The sequence below is a fragment of the Struthio camelus genome, chromosome 12, assembly GCF_040807025.1.
Source record: "Struthio camelus isolate bStrCam1 chromosome 12, bStrCam1.hap1, whole genome shotgun sequence".
Classification (NCBI taxonomy): domain Eukaryota; kingdom Metazoa; phylum Chordata; class Aves; order Struthioniformes; family Struthionidae; genus Struthio; species Struthio camelus.
This window is the reverse complement of record NC_090953.1, coordinates 6,643,440-6,663,766: the sequence shown is the minus strand read 5'-3', so window position 1 is coordinate 6,663,766 and position 20,327 is coordinate 6,643,440. Positions and strand designations below refer to the sequence as shown.

The 20,327-nt window shown below is 40.8% G+C and overlaps 1 long non-coding RNA gene across 1 annotated transcript in view; it reads right to left on the bottom strand.

Moving 5' to 3' along the window:
• Positions 1–3,588, bottom strand: part of LOC104148181 (uncharacterized) — a 146,579-nt gene extending 142,991 nt beyond the window's left edge. The window contains exon 1 of the long non-coding RNA XR_011143683.1: positions 3,317–3,588. This is a non-coding gene — a long non-coding RNA (uncharacterized lncRNA). The remainder of the gene's footprint in view (positions 1–3,316) is intronic.
• Positions 3,589–20,327: the final 16,739 nt, after the last annotated feature.

Genomic DNA, 20,327 nt, shown 5'->3' with positions numbered 1-20,327 from the left:
AGAATCCTGAATAGCTTCAGCCAGCCCGTCTTTGATTAAACAGCTGCATACCTTACACGCAAGGCAAGTTCTGCTAGCCATAAAATTAATCTTTTCAATCTGAAAAGTTGCCCACCAGACCTCGTGTTTGTCTTCAAAATCCCGATGACTTTTGGAAGCAGGGAGATAAATAAATGTTGTAAGAAAAAATGGAGTAATAATTTTTAATTATTGAGCAAGGTTAGGATTTACATTTTCAATCTGGGAGATGAAAATTTTTCTTTTAGAATGATTTTCTGCTAGAAAAATCATTTTCATTTAAATAGATCTTTCTACAGAGAAAAAAAAAAAACATTTTGTTCCTTAAAATTTGATTTTCTGTCAGGGAAGCTGGAATGATAATTCCTATATGCCAGCTTGGAAAGTTTTGTCCAGTTTAGATTAAAGCTTGTGAATTAATTCCACCAATGCAAAGCTGGAACTATAATTGCCTTACATGGATAAACAAGGTCAAACACAGAATGGAGACTATGAAACAACTGTCTGCTAAGAAAATCAACACTCAAAGTGCTCATTTTCTCCTCCCAGCACTTGGTGGAAGCCTGTAGGACACCTATAGGATATCTCTACCTACCACAAAAGAAAGGGCAACAGATTTCAACTTCGTGGCCCGAACCCTACCTAGGTGTGAACACTAATACCTCGTCCACCGTGCCTGGTAGAGCCTGAAAAATTCCCAGGGTTTAAGACCCATTTCCCTCAGCACCACTACACTGCAGTATGTTGTCAGCTGAGCAAATGCCTTTTCCTTAAGCTTCCCTTTTTTTTCTTCTCAGAATTAGACCCTGAGGGGGTTTTCACTCTGTCATGTGCAGTTTTCACATGCAGTGATCAACTGCAGATCTCAGGCCTGGATAATGCAAGCCTTAGTCACAGCCCATCTCAGTCTGAGGAACGGGAGAACGGGCACGGAGAACTTCTGAATCGCAGTGGCACTAGCGTCTTGGCACTACCCTTTTGCAGGTCGTTTGATTCTTCTACGTTTTGTTATAAAAAAAGGAAAGAAAAGTTTATCAGGTTTCTGAAAGTTTTTGTTTGTCTCCTAAAAATGCCACTTCAGCGTTAAAGAGAACGCAGTTTCCTATGGTATTCAGGAAAATGAATTAAACCTGCCTACAGAAATAAGAGGTCGAAAATGCAGTTTTTCTGTGCTGTTGCTACACCACGATGGGGCTCTGGCGGTGCCCTTTGCGACCGCCCACCCCTGCTGCAGCCCTGCCCAAAGAAGCGAGTCCGTATTTGGAGGAGCGAGTCCGTATTTGGAGGAGCGAGTCCGTATTTGGCGCACCAAGCCCAGCAACCCGCGACTGAATTAAAGAGCAAGGACAAAATACACCCTTGGAGGGACACAACCCAGCAATTTGTTGACTAGTCTTGAAACTTCCTGCTACAGCAGCCTCGCGAGCGGTTCATAAACTAGGGTGCAAACACAACAAACGCTCCCCTTTGTGCAATGCAATCGGGGTTTCATCTTCTTATCTGCAGAAGCTGTTTTGTTTTTCTGCTCTTTTTTAATTTATGTGCCGAACGGAGGCTTTCCCACGGGGTACGTTTCCCCTCCACTGAGCACCTCAACTTTTCTGGCCCCGCTCTTACGAATAAAGAGCGTATACCGCCGCCGCCGCAGAGCAGCTGGGTGTCAGGGCTTTCCTCGACCCGTCTGTGCTTACAGCCAGCTTTGCCAGCAGCTCCGAGAGCGGCTCCGGTAGCCGAGCCCGGGGCAGCCGATGCCACCGCACGATAGCGGCTCCCTGCCGAACCTCGCCGGGCCGACAGCGAGCGCAAGAGGTCAGAGCGCAGCGGCAGGCCTTGGGCCGCGCTCGGAGTTTAGCGACTCCCCGAGCGCTGGCTGTACGGGAGCCTCCGCTCGCGCCACCGCGATCCAGGACCAAACCCCGGGGGCTCAGCGAACGGCTTCTCAAAGCAACTCGATCGGCCACTTCGGTTTTCCTGCGTTTGTCACGCGTCGTGGAAGGCGGCGCGTTTAACGCGGCACGACCCCGTGGGGTGCCGTCGGGAGACGGGTGCTTGCGGGGGGGGGCATTTGGGGGAGACTCCCACCCTGCCACCAAAAACCGACCCAGCCCGAGTTGCTTCATCTCTGGCAATTCAAACCGGCTTCGGCCACGGGCAGGGGGAGGGGAGGAGGAGGTCAGGCTCCAAAAATTGATTTCTTTCCAGGTAATACTTCTTACGCGACAATCTGTTCCTTTCAGAAGGACACAGATTAGGGAAGTATTTGGTCAAGGGGCAGTAGAGGGCACTCCAGGCCAGATCAGGTTAAGTTTTGGTCACTTTATCTCTTCTTGTTGACGTAAAGGCTCGAGGCCACGGCCTGGGGTTTTCCTGCAGAAACGTGTTTACAAGCAGGTCAAGGACTTGCAGACAGATAACCATTAGCAAAACAACTTTTCTATTGACAAAAGAGCACAGAATAGCGCCGTGGCAGATGAATTCTCTCGTTTCGTTAAAAAAAGAGCAGTTAAATGAAAGGGCTGCACCCCGGCCGAGTCTCGCGACCGGGTTTCGTAGCTAGAATTTCAGATCCCGACTTGCTCCCCGTCCGCTTGCAAAACGACACTGCGGACTTGCGCCAAACTGCTGCATTCAGTAATAAACTGAGCTGGAATTTACTACTGGTCAGCAAGGGTTTGAGGCTCGTTAACGGATTTGTTAACTCCCGTTCGGCTTCCAAATTGGAAACGTCCGTGGGTCTCCAGCCGGACAAAAGGCTCAGCCTACGAAGCTGCCCTGGTGGCAGCCTTCCCGACGAAGCTCCTCGCGCTCAGCAGCCCTACCTCGTCCCCCCGGCCCCAAGCAGCTTCATCGAAAGGTTTCGCAAAAGTTCAGGAACCGTTCAAGGAAACCTCAGCCGATTTATGCACAAAGCCCACGAGAACTGCAGCTGCGGTTCAAGGAAACCCAAACCGACGGAGTTTTGTCCCGGCACTCGCTATCCGCACAAAATCCCCAAACTCCACATATAAATTTGAGAGGTGCAAATATTTCCATAAGGCCTTAGAGTGTAACCACTCAAAACTTCTACAGCTATCTTTCTAACCAACGGTGCTGTACTCTATGCGTGCGAAAAGATAAGATTTTAAATACTTACGGATATAGAAAGACAAAAAAACTAACAAATAATAGAATTTTAAAAAGGGGGGGGGGGTGTCACTGAAGAACCATGGGTATTTGTTACCTGTCAATCAGGTAACAATGTGGGGGGAATATAATCAGTGGGGGAAGTGGGTTCTCGGAAAGCCTAGTACAATCTTACCGGAGGAATTTGTGGTCTCCTCTGCATACAGTTTGTGGTAGCTGAGTCACGACCCGAGTCTAAGACCTGCTGGATTTGAAACGACAAAGGCTGTTTCTCTGACGGAGACCTCATATTAGTCAGAAACCAAATGTATGTGCACATGAGAGGGCTGGGACATCCGACACCCAAACAAGAAAGCAAGCAAAATAAAATGAGCTAAGCCAAGTGGAATCAGCAGAAAAGGGCTCATTTAATTCATCTGGCTGTCCAAGAGCGTTAAAATTCAGCCCATCGTGCAATCATTTATACAAGTGAGCTGGACGGAAAGGCTGGTGCGTGCCCAGGGGTGCACACCCACACGTCTGATTTTACATATGATGTGGGAAAAGTGAAATTATTCTCAAGGACATCCGGGAAACTGAGGGGAAAGTCCAGATGGGAAAAATCTGAGCTGTCTCATTAGAAGAGCGGGTCTGCGTTTGTTTTCTTTTTCATTCTCTCTTTATCCTTCCCTCCCCATCCCTCTCTGTCCCACACACACACACACAACTGGTTTTTGCGTCGGCAACGGGTCAGAGGGTTCTTCAAGCGTCTCCCCATGGACGTTGGACAACGTGGCATGTGCAGGCTCAGCCACGAAACACTGTTCAAAACCCCAGCTTTCGGCGTTCACCCCTTTAAAGAGGCAGCCACTGCAAATGAAATTATTTCTTTTTTCTGGAAGGGCTGGCTGCCTTGTCCTTATTAATCAAGAGCCTAAGTGCCACTCAACTCCATGCAGTACGATTCCTGCTTCTCCAACACTCCTCCAGCCCCATTAATACTATTAAAAACTCAGTAACTTTTTCTATTACCTTTATTTAAATTACATTTCTCTATGAAGCGTTGCTATTAAAAATGCCTGTAAACTCTTCCTATTAAAATGACATTTTAAAAGGCTTGATTTGAACATGGCTGTGTCACTTAAAGTGGAAAAGTTTCTGCGAGTTCCCTTCCAAGCTGTTAAAGATTAGCTTGATGTAGATAAGACTATTCCCCAAACTCATTATCTGTCTTCAAAATGCACCTTAAGGACTACTTAATAAAGTCAAGGTTACACGAAGAGTATTTCAGTGAAAATCAGTGAATGACTATTAATAAATCTGCATTACAGATTGGTTATTTTGTCTCTGTCTTTCATCTGAGCAATAGATGATCCTTCTGTTCTTTTTTTAACAATAAGCATGTGTTGCCTCCTTGTACGGGTCACCAATGAATCAGAAGCAGCAGCAGTCATAGAGAGCATTTCAGCATGTTTACAGTTAATGTGATCTATGCAATGTAAAATATTTTGCAGGAAACAGTCACATATCTCTGGCCAGTGCAAATTAAATTGCGAGAATTCCTGATTGGGCCAAGCTTATGTTTAAAAAGAAAATCATCAGGCTAGTCTTTGTTTAATTGCATTGTTATTTCTCCAGAAATTACATTTCCTAATTATTTAAATGCTATGAGTATGAAATGTTAATCTCATGAGCTCTAGCGTCAGATAGCAGCAATCCAATCCAGAAGCGCAGTACTTCAGCTTTTTGAGATAGCAAAACTATTAGCCTTGGAAGGATTTATTCTCAAGACTTTTGCAACTGTTGTCCGTAGCACAGCAGAACAGAGTTGAACCAGTGTTGAACCTTCTGCTAAGAGGTTTCACCTTTACCTACTGCCACCAGATCCTATCCTTAGTCCATAGACTGGGAAGTGTGTTATGTCTAATGACTGGCATCTTCTCCCACAAGTGGTCTCACCCATTCACTCACGGAGTGACGGTCAGAATCCTGCCTCCGGTTCACATTAGCAGTTCCCTCCCTACTTCTCTCCATGGAGAGGATCAAGTTCTGCTCCAGGACCCACTCACATGTCTCCCTATCGATTTCAAGGGGAATGGTATATGACTATAGGAGAGAGGGTATTTCTTAAAGAGCACTGCAATGACGAGGGAGTAAAACAAACCAAACAAAACAAAAAAAAACTATCACAGCTAAGTTTGCTCAAAATTTGGACCAGAAATTTCAGATGAATTCAATCTATCTTTTGGATTTCTCGGTACCTCTAAGTTTTTGTTTGTTTTTTTTTTTAAACTGTTTCTACTTTCAGTTCAAAGCAGTCAACACAGAAGCTAACATCAGTGTATATATCACAAGGAATCATGCAGATTTTTGTTGGACTGACTTGCAGGAAATTGTTGAAGTAAGATTCACTATTCATGGAACAGCTCAGAAGTATACTTGGTAACCTATTATTCACCCAGTTTAGAGGGATTTGCATAACACAGATGTTTCCATATTGGCCATGATCTATGCCGCACAGTAAAGGTTAGCCTGATTCAAGGCCTGCAGAAGATAGTCATTAGCTGCCCCTGACCTTCATCTTATGTATTCCCACAAACTCCATGACTGTTGACTCTGGAGCATGTACTTCTGAGACGGGACTGTATTTTTGCCATTTATTTATCTTAGGTATTTGGCCCCCAAAAAATTTTTAAGTAGGTCCACAGGGATTACTGCACACAAATGCAACCTTACTCAAGCCCATGCTCTGGCTGGCCAGATGGAAAGCAGCTCCTGTCCAAGAGGCACATACTTTATTAGCATTATGCTGAACCTGAGCCTCTCAGCAGGATATTCTGCCTTGATCAGAGTAGATTTAAACCTATCCATGCTGCCAGCGGAGACAAGCCCACCGTGGTCTGCATGGGCAAGCATAAATAATAACAACAGCCAACAATTACTCTGTAAAAACTTGGATCTGCTTAAAAACCACAACACAAATTTTAATGCTGCATTTAGATTCTTCAATGCAGGGGATTTACACAAAAGTTATGGGAAATCTGGTAATTAGGAGGCAGGCCCTTGCGAGTCTCCTCATTCTACTTTCCAGATGAAATCTGATTCACCCTTTGTTTCACCTTTAGGAATTTTTTTTCATGAAACCAAAAAGACAATACAAAAGCAAAACCATCTAAACCTTTTTGCTGTTGCCCACTTCCACTATTCACTGAAATACAGAAGCACCTTAGGGTGAGGAGAGCACAATACCGGAACAGGCACTGGGACTTATAGGGCAACATCCCCCCTGCAGAACTGGTGGGTTCAAGGAGAACATCATTTTATTGCCCGAATATGGTCTCACAAAAGACTCAGAGAGAAAAGGTTGGAAGAAGATGTAAATCTCCCCCAAAAGATGAGGGGTGGGAGCTTGTGGGAAAGCTGGGAGGTGGCATCATTGCTTTCTGGGCAGCTGGGCCACCCTGAACTGTCCTGGAGAAGACTTCTTTCCATACATTACCCATAGAGAGCAGAAGGGTTAAAACAGGTGAGTGATACCATAGGACCTAAACCCTTTATTCTGCCTTTCACATCTTCCTGGTTTATCTAAAACTCACGCTACATTGACAGAATTAGGAGGCTGATTGAAAAGTACATTATATACTAGTTACCTGTGAGATGTGCACTTTAGAATTGAAGGTTTAGGGACAGAGGGAAGGCATATAATAAAGAGTAGTGTCCTTTGAATGGTCTAGGCAATGCTGCAAGAAATGGCATTAACTCACAGTTGTCAACGCTCAGAAGTTTTATTACCAAGGAATTTCACTTTTGCCTCTTATTCTTAACACAGTGACCAGTTCTGGGACTGAGAGGATTTGCTGATCTAATATAGATAGTGATTTCGTAGGTTTGTTCAGATTTATATAGACAGCACCATGGGATCAGGAATTACATTTAAAAATGTAATAAAATGTTCTTCTGCACTTTTACTCACAAATACTGTACTTAAAAAAGTAAACATCAAATAATCTCAGATACCTTTCAAGAAAATGTTGACATAGCTCCAAGAGCTCATACAGATGACTGAATAGTTTTCTGAGTAAACTTAATAAACTCATATTCTTATTCTTGCAGTGTAGCGTGAAGTATCACATCACAGAAAAGAGAGAAAACTAAGCCATATAATTTAGCAGAAATCCATTTTAAACACATATTTCAACATAGGAAGATAAGACTATAGATATTTATATAATTATGTTTTTTACACCATTTACATTCTTTGCATTAAAAAAAAATAATGCTAACAGTTAAGTTTGACCAAGGGAAATGAATCAAACTTGCACTGTTAAAAATTTGTTCCTAATCCTAAAGTGAAATCTCAGTCCTTTCGCAATCAGGGCAACGTTACAGTGATTTCAAGGGGCAGGGTTTGACCCCTCAATGTGTTCAGAAGGACTTTGTGTAAGTTCAGGAGTTTTAGCATAATTGCTTCTCTAAGTAGTCAAAATGATTCACCTACTTTATCTATCTTTATTAAACAGTCATTTCCCCTAGTGAGTCCCACTCAAGGGAATCTTTATTATTCAGACAAGCCCTTATAGTCATAATGACACAAAATACAGAGGAATAGTGAATAATATTGTTATTTCTATGACTATGGATAAACATCAGCTGGCAATTTTATAGCAACAATCCATCAGAGCAGAGACCAAAATCTGTGGTTTACATGATCAGGTAACCCATAATAAAATGCCAGGGATCTAATGAATAATATGAAGCAAAACAGATCCCTGGGAGACACCACATTTGTATTCTTGATGTATTTTGTTCAATGGCATAAAATGACCTCCTTCTTACAAGAATTCATGAGACTACTGAAGACCAAGCAAAAGAGTTGTGTTGTTTAAACCCCACTAGAGTCCATAGCTGTGTCAATGCTGGTGAGATGACTGATATCTGTCTAAAAGCATTTAAAGAACAAGATCTCAGAAAGTGAACTCTCCATTCCACGTGGTGTAGAACCCAAATTAGAACCTACCCAAACCACTAATGGTGTCCAAATCATTTCCAGCTGAAAAATACTGGCTTTACAATCATTTCTCCCACAAAGGCCTATGAGTAGGTAACATCTCTTAATAATATTGGTGTGTCTAGTGTCAGAATCAGAAGTGAATTCTGAAGGAAGGCCTCAAGAAGGCTGTTTGTGCTTGAGAGTAGCTACAACCCTTTGAAATTTTTATAATAATGCGAGCCACGGCCCCTACTTCTAGGTCAAGGTGGGTAGAGGAAGGTGGTTTCCACTGTGACATCAGACTGGATCCCCTTCATAGGATTAGATGAGCATTTGCAGCTCCAAAGCCCTTTTAATTTCAGACATACTGGACACAGAAATCTCTTGATCCTTCTGCTCCTATTTTGTAGCACAATGAACATTTTTAAGAGTGTAGGGCCCTCGTAATAAAGATCTTAATACTGTTACAGTCTTGGGGGAACACAACGTATGTTTTGTGGACTTGGAATATCGATTGAAGGATTGAAACTTCATGATTAATGTGGTTTTGTCAAGTCCTATGTTCTTATGTAACAGTTTTCAAAAAGAGGAAAATGTATCATCTCCCACAGACTGCTTCAGATAACAAAGAGGCCCTGGGGTAGCCTCAAAAGGCAACACCCTTCACTGAAGTAGTGCAAAACTGTTCACTTTGAGGCTATAGCTGAAGCACTCCAAAAGGTTGAGTGAAATAAAAGCTATTTTTCACTCGCCATCTATTTTCAAATGTTCAAATGTACCATCCTCAGTGTAGCACCTAAGCCACATACAGGGAAATTGGAGCTGCAGAATGAACACTGTGCAAGACTTCATGGAGTATACTGCTCTTTGATCTTCCCAGTTGCTATCCATAGATGAACACAGCAAGCTAAGCACAGCAATTAGCAGTAACAGCCCCTAACAGACTTCATAAAACATAAAGTGACACAGGTAAATGGTTTATAGCATGGTGGATAAAAGCAAAGCGGATATTTTCTTTTGCATCCTCCAGCAAATTTAGACTAAGGGACCAGGCAACCAACTGACAGAAACTCCAGTTTTAGTAAATAGACCAAAAAAAATAAAAGTAATATTTTGAATCTGTGGATAGTTCCTGTAGCAAAGAGGAACTATATTTTTCTTATCCTTAGGAAAGACATCCGTGAACAAAAAGTTTCTGGGAAGACTTGTTGACTTCAGTGATTTTTGAGTTAAGACTAAATAACTCAACTTGGGTGTTGCTATCTGAGAAAACTTTAAATACATTTAGATTTCAGTGCAAGAGGAAATCCAAAGGAAAATAAAACAAACACTGCTCTGTAGAAGCATAGTAATACTTTCCGTTGAGTCTGTTGCCAAAAGGAGAGGCCATAAACCACAGAACTAGTTTTACTTCTGGGCAATAGTTTACATACCTGTCTTCTACCCCAGTCACCGCTATGAAAAGCGAAAGGTGCATACTCTAAGCCAGCCTTCCGCAGTTCTATTCTGGCTCTTAGACTTCAGACCTGAGCTAAGTAATGTTCCTAGAAATTGTTCCCTAGAGACCACTCAGTTAGTTAGCACAAGGTGTACCCTATCACACACCTCGCTTTGCCAAACACATCTGCCTCTTTCTGGGAAAGGAGAGTTGGGGTGCGAGTGCACTGTGTATGTGCTACTTCATAATTGTGATAAATTGCCCTGACTTTTCATGCTGTTCCAACAGTGGAAGTAGCTCTCTACCCCCTCTGCCAGTAAGTGATTTGACCACATTTGTTTGGTGTTGCTTTGACAACCAACGCACACTGATTATAATACCCCAGTGAGAAGATGGATTCCCAGACATGGTCTAGCAAAATTCATTTTCAACAAGAATAAAAATATCAGTCATTATAGACAACTCACAAGTGTATTGCATCGGGGATATCTCCAAGGCCGACACAGTTACAAATGCATATATTTATAGTGTACATTTACTTGTATAAATATATATATTTTAAAAGCTGGAAAGAAAAGGAAAAAAGAAAAAGATGCAATAAATCAAAGAACATCTAAGGATTTTTAGCCATAAGCTATTTCTTAAATCAGGAAGGAAAACATGCATTAATCAGAACATTAGCGCTAGACAGTGCAACAACATCAGGAACATTGCTACTGTATAGAAAGTCATGAATCATTATAGGCCTACAAAACATTTATATAACATTAACGTCATCATTGGCTTTGATCAATAACATAACACATGAAAGATAACAGCTTTATAACTTTCTCCCCCAGTGTAAACTCTGGATGTGTAAAAATCTATAGAAATAACAAAAATAATAATAAATAATTTTTACTTTTTTCCCCCAGCACCTTGTCCTAAGGCATCTCCAAACAGATTAGAGATAGTGGCTTATGCTTCCAGAGCTATTTAATTCCAGTGCTGCTTCATATTGACTCTCTAATCAAATAGCCAAAAAGTGGCACTGCAAAGACCAGGTGGCAGTGCATCGAGCAATTTCTACTCTGCACCTTGGCCGTGTGCTCCTGGTCATGATAGCGGGTAGGTCTGGAGGAAAACAGTAAGCCAAAGCGAAGATTTTGGCCAGTGAAGCAATCCCAAAGGGGACATTTCTGGGCAGGTTTAATCTGGAACAAGTCCTGGCACTTTTCAGACCCCAAGCGCTCTGGAATATGAGAAAAGGTGGCTCAGTACCAATTTCTTCCTAACTCTAAGCTGCACCAAGAGTAAATCACTATCCATATTTGCTAGATGGGAAAATGAGACATGGAGAAGTAAAGCATACCTAAGAGCACATTGAATTGGGGTGGGGGGGGGTGGGGGGGAAGAGAAAAAAAAAAAACACACTAAGGAATTCCTTTCCCAATGACTAACAGCATTGTTTTCTTACTGCATTTCCCAATGTTTCAGGAGAGTTAGAGTATGTGTGTTTCCCCACTTTATCCCTTCCCCCTCAAAAATGACTTTACTCTCATCCATGAAAGATAGAAAGATGTTCAATTTACCTGGTACGGTGCTGTTTCCCTGGGCTGCTAATCTTCCCAGAAGATTTTATGATCATTTACTTTACTTTCTTTTCAGCTGCTGACTTCAAGTGCTTAATCTGAATAAACAAAGAACCAGAAAAATCAAAGATGTGAATACCATGCAGAATGGTGAGCTATATAGTGTCCTCTTTACCATCCTCCCCTTTTCTTTCCAAGTTAATTAATAACTCTGGATGTTATAACTAATCTAACTTGGACCTGGAAAAAGCACTTGGCTCATATCCCTTAATTGGTGTCTTTAGCATGTTGGAAATGACTGTAAATTATCAAAAAGTCTGTTAAGTGAGGAATGGGATTCTCCAGCTGAAGGAGTTTCCATGGCCTTGCTACCTGCCAGTATTTAAGAATGAGTGCTTTGGAGAGGTGGGAGTTACATTTAAAAACTCTATATACATTTATATCAGCCTAGCCTTAAAGGGACATTTCATCTTTTCCTCTCAAGGGAAAAAGAAAAAAAAATAGTAGTTCTTGGCTTCCGATTCATTTAATCACCTTTTGTTCTAGTTATTGGTGAAATTTCTTATGGCATTGGTTGCTTGAGGTTCCTTCTAGAAGGAATCATGTAATATATTTACTGTTAAGATACGTTTTGAGAGCTAGCTGGAAAAACGTGATAGAAGCACATATAAAGAAGAGATAAGTTTTCTTTTTTTCCTCCTGTCCTCTCTCAGAAACACGGTGCATGGTTAAAAACTAAACAGAAGCCTACAATTTGTTGTAGCACCCTTTCTTCGCATCTAATCTATAGCATCGGTCATCTGATCTTGATTCTCATATTGTGGTACCCTGGTATAATGTGGACTGCAACCTAGCATGGGGATAAAGAGCACATAAAACCTTCAAAAACATTTGTCAAGATTTTCCCATATACTTACAGATGTTAAAACCAGAGGCACAAAAGCAGGGAATTGTAGCATGTATGCTAATGGATACCAAGTGCTAACATGACTTGTAATGCGAATGCCTATAAAATATAACTGAAAACTGGTATTTCTATAAACACTTTTCTATAACACTTCCCACCCCTCATAAGCTCTCCCTAATGCCTATACTTCTAATGTTATCTTTATCGCAAAATTTTTCAGAATCTGAATCACTAACGCAGCCTCTTGGCAATGGATGTAGTAAATATATCCAAAACTGCACAACAGCTTTGACGAAGACCTTTTTTTTGCTTGGAAAGTGCTCACTTTAATTATTCAGCACTCGTCATTATATGTCTGGACATGCTAATCACCTAGTATTTTCTTCTGTTCCTTGATTGGAAATTTGTAAGTAACTGCAAAGAAGATAAATGTGTAATCATATATGCATTTCAATATTTCTCAGATTAAAAGTTACTCTGGACAAAAATTGCGTGTGTTCAGTGATTCACAACCATATGCATAAGTATCCACTGTCTGAATATTCACAATAATTAATGATGTGATCCCAGCATATACACCAAATAAAAGTTGGCACTTTTATTCACAAAGATATCTGGAAATTTATTTTTGTTATTACTCAGCTGCTCTTTCAAAATCATTTCTCAACAGAATAGTGCAAGTCATTAGAAAACGGATCCATATACCTTATCATATTTAATAGATCTCCATATCTTAATGGTAATAAAAACATTAAATAAGGCAAAACAAACAAAAGGTATAATAAGACTTTCCCAGCAGCATTAGCAGGTCAATTTCTCAAGTGTGTAAATTGGTGTAAATCAAGTTAAGTCAACAGAACAAAACCAGCTTAGCGCTCCGACCACAACCCTCGGAGCTCTTCTTGGAAAAAAGTACTTACAGTCTCTCTGCTCATAACCAAACAGGACGAATGGCTTTCTCATTGCCTATTATTAAAGTACCAGTGCTGAAAAGCAACGGATAGAAGAAAACCTACATAAAGTCTTATTAGCAAGGGACTATATTTATGAATGTTTTGTTAATTCTGACAAGTAATGGTGAGATAGTGAGAGAGAGAGAGAGAGAGAAAGGTGAGTCTGGGAGAAGAGGGTTGTTTATTTTTTTATAATTCTCCTTAAAACGTCTCTCAACTAAATATTATAGTGTTTAATACGAAAAAATATTTCACCACACAACAAGGCGGCCTCCACTAAGGCTTGCAACATGTGAGCTTATTACAACATATATATTAACGTAGTCATATGATCTGAAAAATGCATCTAATTCTTCAGACCGTACCTAAGTCAGTGGGCCTCGACTGTCCTTAATTATTTTCTCCAAGTGTGATAACTCTCTCAGTGGATCCAAACCCAGTGAAGCCAACACAAATCCATAGACTTTAACAGTTTTTAACTGAGATCTAGACATCATTATTCTCCCCACTGCTCCTTCTGCCTCCCCAGATGAAGAGAAATTTAAATATAGCATTTACAAGCCCAATAGACTGTGCAATATCCGCCCATTTCCGTTACCAGAGGAATCAGGACACGAGATCTGTCTATCTGAACCAAGGGGGACTTGTGGTGGTATCTATTCTCATACTCTGTGTGGCAAAGTTTCAGCTTTAGACAAAACTTAATTTTAAAATGATGACAACTCCCCCTTAAAAAAAAAATAAAGTTCAGAGAGAATAGGATACTTTCACTTTAACAGACTAGCCACTAAACTTAATGTTATTGAATTAAAAAAATTTCCTTTGTCTTCCTGAACCTGCCACAGTCACAATCTATTTTTTTTTTTTTTCGGGACGGTCAAAGCTTTTTTTATTATTTTATTTTTAAGGTAAAGGTTGTACTTACAAGAGGAGTAGCTTTGAGAGCCTCACACGCGCACACACACACACACACACACACACTCTCTCTCTGTTAGGCTTCATTTGATAGCTATGAACTGTGGATAAAGAATAAATATGGCTTTTCCGTGCCCTAGGACTCTCACCTGACTTATTTATGTCTGACCTGGTAGAACACCACTGACCTTGGAAAGTTTAATTGAGGCTGGGATTATATGGCACTGCTTGAGGCCACCTGAATTTAGAGGGTGCGACACACACTTCCTCGCTCTTAGCGACTCTCTCGTGTCTGCTCGGAAATGCGTGTGCACGTCTGTGCGCATTTGTGTGTCCCAAATTGAGCCTAGCAGTGGTGAAATACCTTGTTCTAAGCCTACAGCGTGCCGTACCATAAGGGAAAAGATTACTATTGTCAGGCAGACAGCATGAACGCGTTGGGTTTTTTCTTCCTCGGCATGTTTTCCCTGAGATCTGATTTTTACAGCTGACTCTTAACTTTTTATGAACCCGATTTTGCCTAAGAACTGAAAGTTTAAGGAGTAAAAGGGAAAGAATTATATGGACACTGCTTATTTAGACCCACTCATACATATGGTTTAACATCCTTTAATTAAATTTAATTAAAGCATATGATGAATGCTGATCATTTCCCCTCCTTGCAGTTTTCAGAAAAGTTATAGACGTTTAAAATACCCTCATTTCAGCTAAAAGGAAAAAAAAAAGACCCATAAGACTGAAAGGTGGAATAAAATGAAATGGCCTAGATATCTGCTAGCCAAAGAGTACTATCTTTCCTACTGGAGATTGTCCCTAGATGGATATAAACAGCTCTGATCTGGGTTTCTTCAAGGCAGAGCCGACAAATATGCTGCATTATGCGTGTAGTCCTTTTACAGCACAGGCTATTGTCCACTGGAGACTGAGCACACAGTGCTAAGCAAAGCTCACCTAAGCCACAGGCAAGCTTCAGGCCCAAGGGGGATTCCTCTCCCATCCTTTATCAGCCCATAACATATATTTTCACTGTCACGCAAAGTTCATCAGCAAAAAGCCCTGACACAGCCTGGCTTGAGCCACACAAGTAGATGTTAGCGTTGAACTGTTGGAGAGGTTAAGATATTCCAAGACAGAAACCGCCCACAGAAACACCCTCAGCCATAGAAATTTCCTCACAAATAAAACAACTCCATGATGCTTTCAAGGCCAAAATTATCCGTTCTTTGCCTTATTTCTAATGTGCTGCCCAGACTGAAACTGTGACCGTTTGTAGGTATCACAGGAAATGAAAGGAGAAGAGGGCTGCTGTTAAGAGCAGCCTCAATTCCCCTATCTCTCTCCAACAGGCTGCGCCATGAATCAAGATCTATTTTATTATTTTCATAGTCCTATACAGTGACATAGAGCTTACCTGAGTCCCTAGCAAGGTGATACTTAGATCTAGAAACAATCAAATACTGGACAAGCTGCCAATTCGAAAGGTATTGTTTGCAGTGCATGGCCCGATTCTCTGTCTCTGTACTACTAAATTGACTTTACTCCACCAAAATTGACAGCTGGGGATAACTGTGTGGGGATAACACAAGGAACTATCTAAGGTGGGCAAAGAACGCACAAGAGCAAAGATGCCTGCAGCTGCCCCTATCATAGGGGATACCCTACAAACACTGCAGACAAACTGCATTTTGGAAATCTCTGACGAACAGAAGAGATTCTGGGACAAATGAACAGATCCCAAGAGGGAATTCTGCCTTTTTCTCTGTTTCCCAGTTGGTGAAGTAGCAGTTTAAGTTGAGGAACTTTTAAACGGCCAAAGATAACACCAGTCCATGTAGCTGACCCATTTCAAGAGCTATGCTATGCTGCATGGACCAATTCAATATGCTGCGCTATTACTGCTAGCTGACAGCCTGGCTCTGAATTTCTGGAAACTGAATACTCATCCAAATCCAAATATTGGTACTATTGATCACTTTAACATATATTCTAATTTAAAGTCAATTTCCATCCGATCTAGCAGTCTTTATCATACTCTCAGACTTACCAGTAAAAATTACAGGATTCACTCACTCCTGCTAACACTACTGCTAAGCCTCTAAGCAGGCCAGTGGGAATGTTCCACAAAAGTATAATTAAGTTTATATTTATATACATATACATATATATATATATATGTATATATAAAGGATCATATTTATTAATCTGGACCCTTAGACCTTCACTTTGAGCTGACCTAAATGCAAATGAAAAAACAGCACTAATAGCCATACAGCATTTCTACAGCACTAGTGAGACAATAACAAAAAAGTGCCTGGAAAAAAAAAAAGAAGAATTTTTCTGTGATCCTTATTTATTACATTTTTAATAGAAAGCCAGTGGAGGGCTTATCTGATGTCATTTGGTTTAGGTTCCATGGTATTTTTTGTAGTTGACCAAATTCCCTTATCTTCTCATTGCTTGTGTTCTGCTCTGCCAGCATTCAACAAACTGATACACTTATCTTCAATTTTATAATAAAGTTTTAGCTTCCACAGGATTAAAAAAAAGGAAAAGAGAGAGAGAAAGAGAGAGAGGGAAGGAAAATTTCATCTAAGTTACTAAATATATCAGGAGTGTCTGACTGTCAGGGATTCCAGCAGTTAACCTTGTTCTTATCATAGGAACTTTAATGGTTAAAAGACTTTTGATTCACAGGCTCATCACTTTATTTTTCTTTTCTTTATACTTTGAGTTATTCCTATTTATATAGTCAAATTAAGATTACTGTTATGATTTCAGGCTACACCCAGTGAAAATTTTCAAACAAGGCTGGTAATCATTACTTTTCTATGATTGCAGTTAATAATCAAAGGTGAAAAGATAATTGGAACTAACAACTCTGAGGCAGGGAATATAAACCAAGGGCTAATGAGCAAGTTATTGTGTAACTGTCCATCTCTTCTTTGCAACTCTATTTCCCACTCTGTCATGTCATTTTTTCCCCCTCCCTTTCTTCCCAAGGTTTCACGATTGCTATATCTTTGCCTCATCTCCTCAACATTCATTTTCTCCTTAGCTCTACCAAAGCAGGCTGGAAAATCATTACAAATAGCTGTCTGCTCTCCATACTCATTCTGCTTGGTCACTTCTGCTTTCATCTCTTGTTAAGCCTGCTTTACCTTCATCTGTTATGATTATTCCTCTGTCCTCAATTTTACTCCTTCCCCAGAGGTCCCCTCTGAGATAGATTCTCTTTCTTCTCTGTAGAAGCCAATGTCTGACTTGCAAAGGAAACAGGCTTCCTTCAATCACCTGCTTTTTGGTCTAATTTATAACAGAGGCACATTTGCTCAGAGTGAGCTGAGGATAAAGGAAGAACTTCTTTGACATCTCTTGTTAAAATTAAGCAAAAACAAGGGAGCAGAAATCAAAGCTAACAGACCTGAGAGGAGGAGGACAGAGAATGAGAATATGAGGCAGGAGCCAGATCCCCAGCTGAAGTAAATCAGCCCCATCAGCCAGAGTGGAGCAACATCAGTTCATAGCATCTGAGGATCTGGCCCAAGGTTAGCTTTATTTTGCTTCGATAAAAAAACACCTCAATAAAACTGGGAAACAATGAATGTGGCCCTTGTACAGCAAGCTGGGCTGGGTCTGAGGGAAGGGAACTGCCTGGCTTATTATCTAGATGTTGTATTTTGACAAAATGTGACAACTACACCTTTTCATTTCCCCAGTGGCCTCCAGGAGACTTAAGATTTAGTATCCTATAGAGCACTTTAAGCTTGAGAAACTTCTTCTTATGGTTTCTTATGAGTCCTGGAGGCTGTGGAAGAGATTACAAAGCTTTATATTAACTCCTCTCAGCTTGCCAGAGATATGCTAGTGGACTGATACCAGAGTCTCCTCCTTGTCACTGACCTGCAGAAGTGGTACATCTGAAACTACAAGCACTTCCCTTTCAAGGCAGTAAAACGAGCTGTTTGCAACAGCAGCTCCACATTTTTTCACAGCCCTGCCAAGTTCCAGGCCAAAAGTGTCAGCATTGCCACGGCTTCTGATCTTGTGCAGCCATCAGTTTAAAATGTGCAATTTCCATGCACATTTATTCTGGGCTCAGTGCAATTTCGAGCCCCAGGACAGCCAAGGCATGGTGAGATCAAGTCTGCTTACTCCGTTTTAAAGTCAGGTTGACTGAAAAATGAGAAATAAAAAAGAGGGAATAGCAAGACAGAACAAACAAATGTATGTGTATGTTTGTCCTTCCTTCCTTTTTCCCTACTTGACAGGGTCTGGTAAAATCCATCAGAATATTTTGTTGGGGGGGGGGGGAATGAAAGAATAAGCTGCCATTTCAGGCCTTTTGGAGGGCTTGTATTATTTGCATGTGTCATTCAACTGTCCTCAAAGGAAAGTACATGTGATTTTTGGCATCTCAGTGAGTGCACAGTGAATTCTGATCTCCCAAAGATTCCATGCACATGTATCCACAAAAGAGTCAACTTGTGAGTCATCTGAGTAACCGGGGTTGCAGCTGGTTGACATGTGCTGTCTCCACACTTTTCAGTTTCAGGTAAGGAAGGAAACTCAACAGTTATCTCTTGAAGCTATGTTTTCTAGAGACTTTAAATGGAGCCTGGGGAATCCCTCTCAGACCAGAATTAAATGGTTTGAGCAATTTAACTGACCTACTCCTGGATTTACAAGCATTAAAGCAAAGCTGATTTCTCCATGTCTGAGACTGGGTCAGACATATTTATACTCCTCTTCAGGGTATCTCACAAAATCATGAAATGCTGGGAAGCAGAAACATCTCTATATGCCCTTGGTCAGTAGAATAAACGACCCACAATTTCTGTTCCTCCCAAGGCTCTTAAAATTGCAAGATCGGAGAGAGTTGGACCCAGATTAGTTGCTGATTCAACAAATTTCCAAGACTTCTTAGGTCCTACAGTGGAGACAAAATGGGACATCTGTCCCTTACACAGAAAATTCTCCAAAGGAAGAATTACCACAGCTTACTATTAACTTCCAAAATCCCCTTTTTTATAAGCCTTCTCCATAAATTGGAGGTTTCATACTTTGCACACGTGTGAAAACTTAGTTCTAGGAAGTATCTTATCCTCTGTACCTTGACAACCTAGGAGTCCTCGTATCAGCCTTTTAGACTCAGAATTTTTTCTTCCAAGAAGCTGTGAGTGACTGAGAAACATGTTAAACTGAAAGACCACGTGACAAACACAACATCTTGGAAGTGCTAAAATAACCCAAAGGAAGTTCTTGGTAGTGAGACGAAGAGCAGGCTCTGCTATACTCTTCTGATAAACCATTCTAAAGGAATAGGGCAAATAGGTTTTTTTTTTTCACTGTATTACTTCTAAGCATGATTACAGCGTATCTTACCTGGAGGTATAACATATGTCTAGGGAAGCACAGACCTAGGCTGCCTCTTATGTAGGGCTTGTGGACAGCTTATATTCCGCAATATAATCTTTGCCGCACATAAGGCCAAGCTTACTCTAAATTCTACTATGGAGAGAACGCTTTTTTCTCTTTTTTCACATACCATGTAAGTTTAAGGATTTGTGGTATATCCATAGCTAAAGATGAAGCTGAAGTGCTCCTTTTCTCCTGTCCATCACAGGATGCCAAGTTACAAGGCCGTAGATTGAAATTCCCAGGGAACTTCAGTGCAAAACAGTCCTATAACATAGCTGTCAACCTGAAAGTGATGACCTAACATTTCAAATAACATCTTACATGAACAACTGGTCCGAAATCAGACCAAATTATTTTGAAATTTCAAGGAGCTTTTTTTTTCCTCTTTGTATTTTCTGTAGCACCTAATTTTTTTTCAGTCCAAACAAAGGACTTAATTTGAAATATTTCAAGGGCTGTCCAGTTCCTGTGAAGTTTTGAAGGTGTTTTTATATCTACCATACCTTTACCCAGACAAACCTCTGACAAGCTTCAGAATTTCAGTGTCTACCAGCTTATAAGTTACATCTTTCTACATTCATACTCTGATCTTCACGTGTGGAAACAAGAAAAATAAACTCACGAACAAAACAAAACTGTGTGCATACACATACAAACATGGCCACATATACATAGCCAGATATAACTCCAGTATACATCATTCAGACAAATAATGTAAAAGTCATAAGTTCTCACTGCAAATTTTCATGAGAAAATGAATATTTGTGATTGTGTGCCTTTGCCTTTTGACTACTTTGGGTGATGTTTCTCTGTGTGTGTATCTATGCACACACGTCTATGTGTAGGTGTACGCTCCTGTATTTGGCATCCCAGGATTTTGTTTGGGATTTTTTTAATGCTCAGTTACTATTTCCCATGGCTTGCTTTCTTTTCTTTTCGGCCCACTAAGTGCCTCAGCTTTAACTGCGTGAGGGGGACGATTTGATTTACAACATTAAGAGATTTTAAACAATAC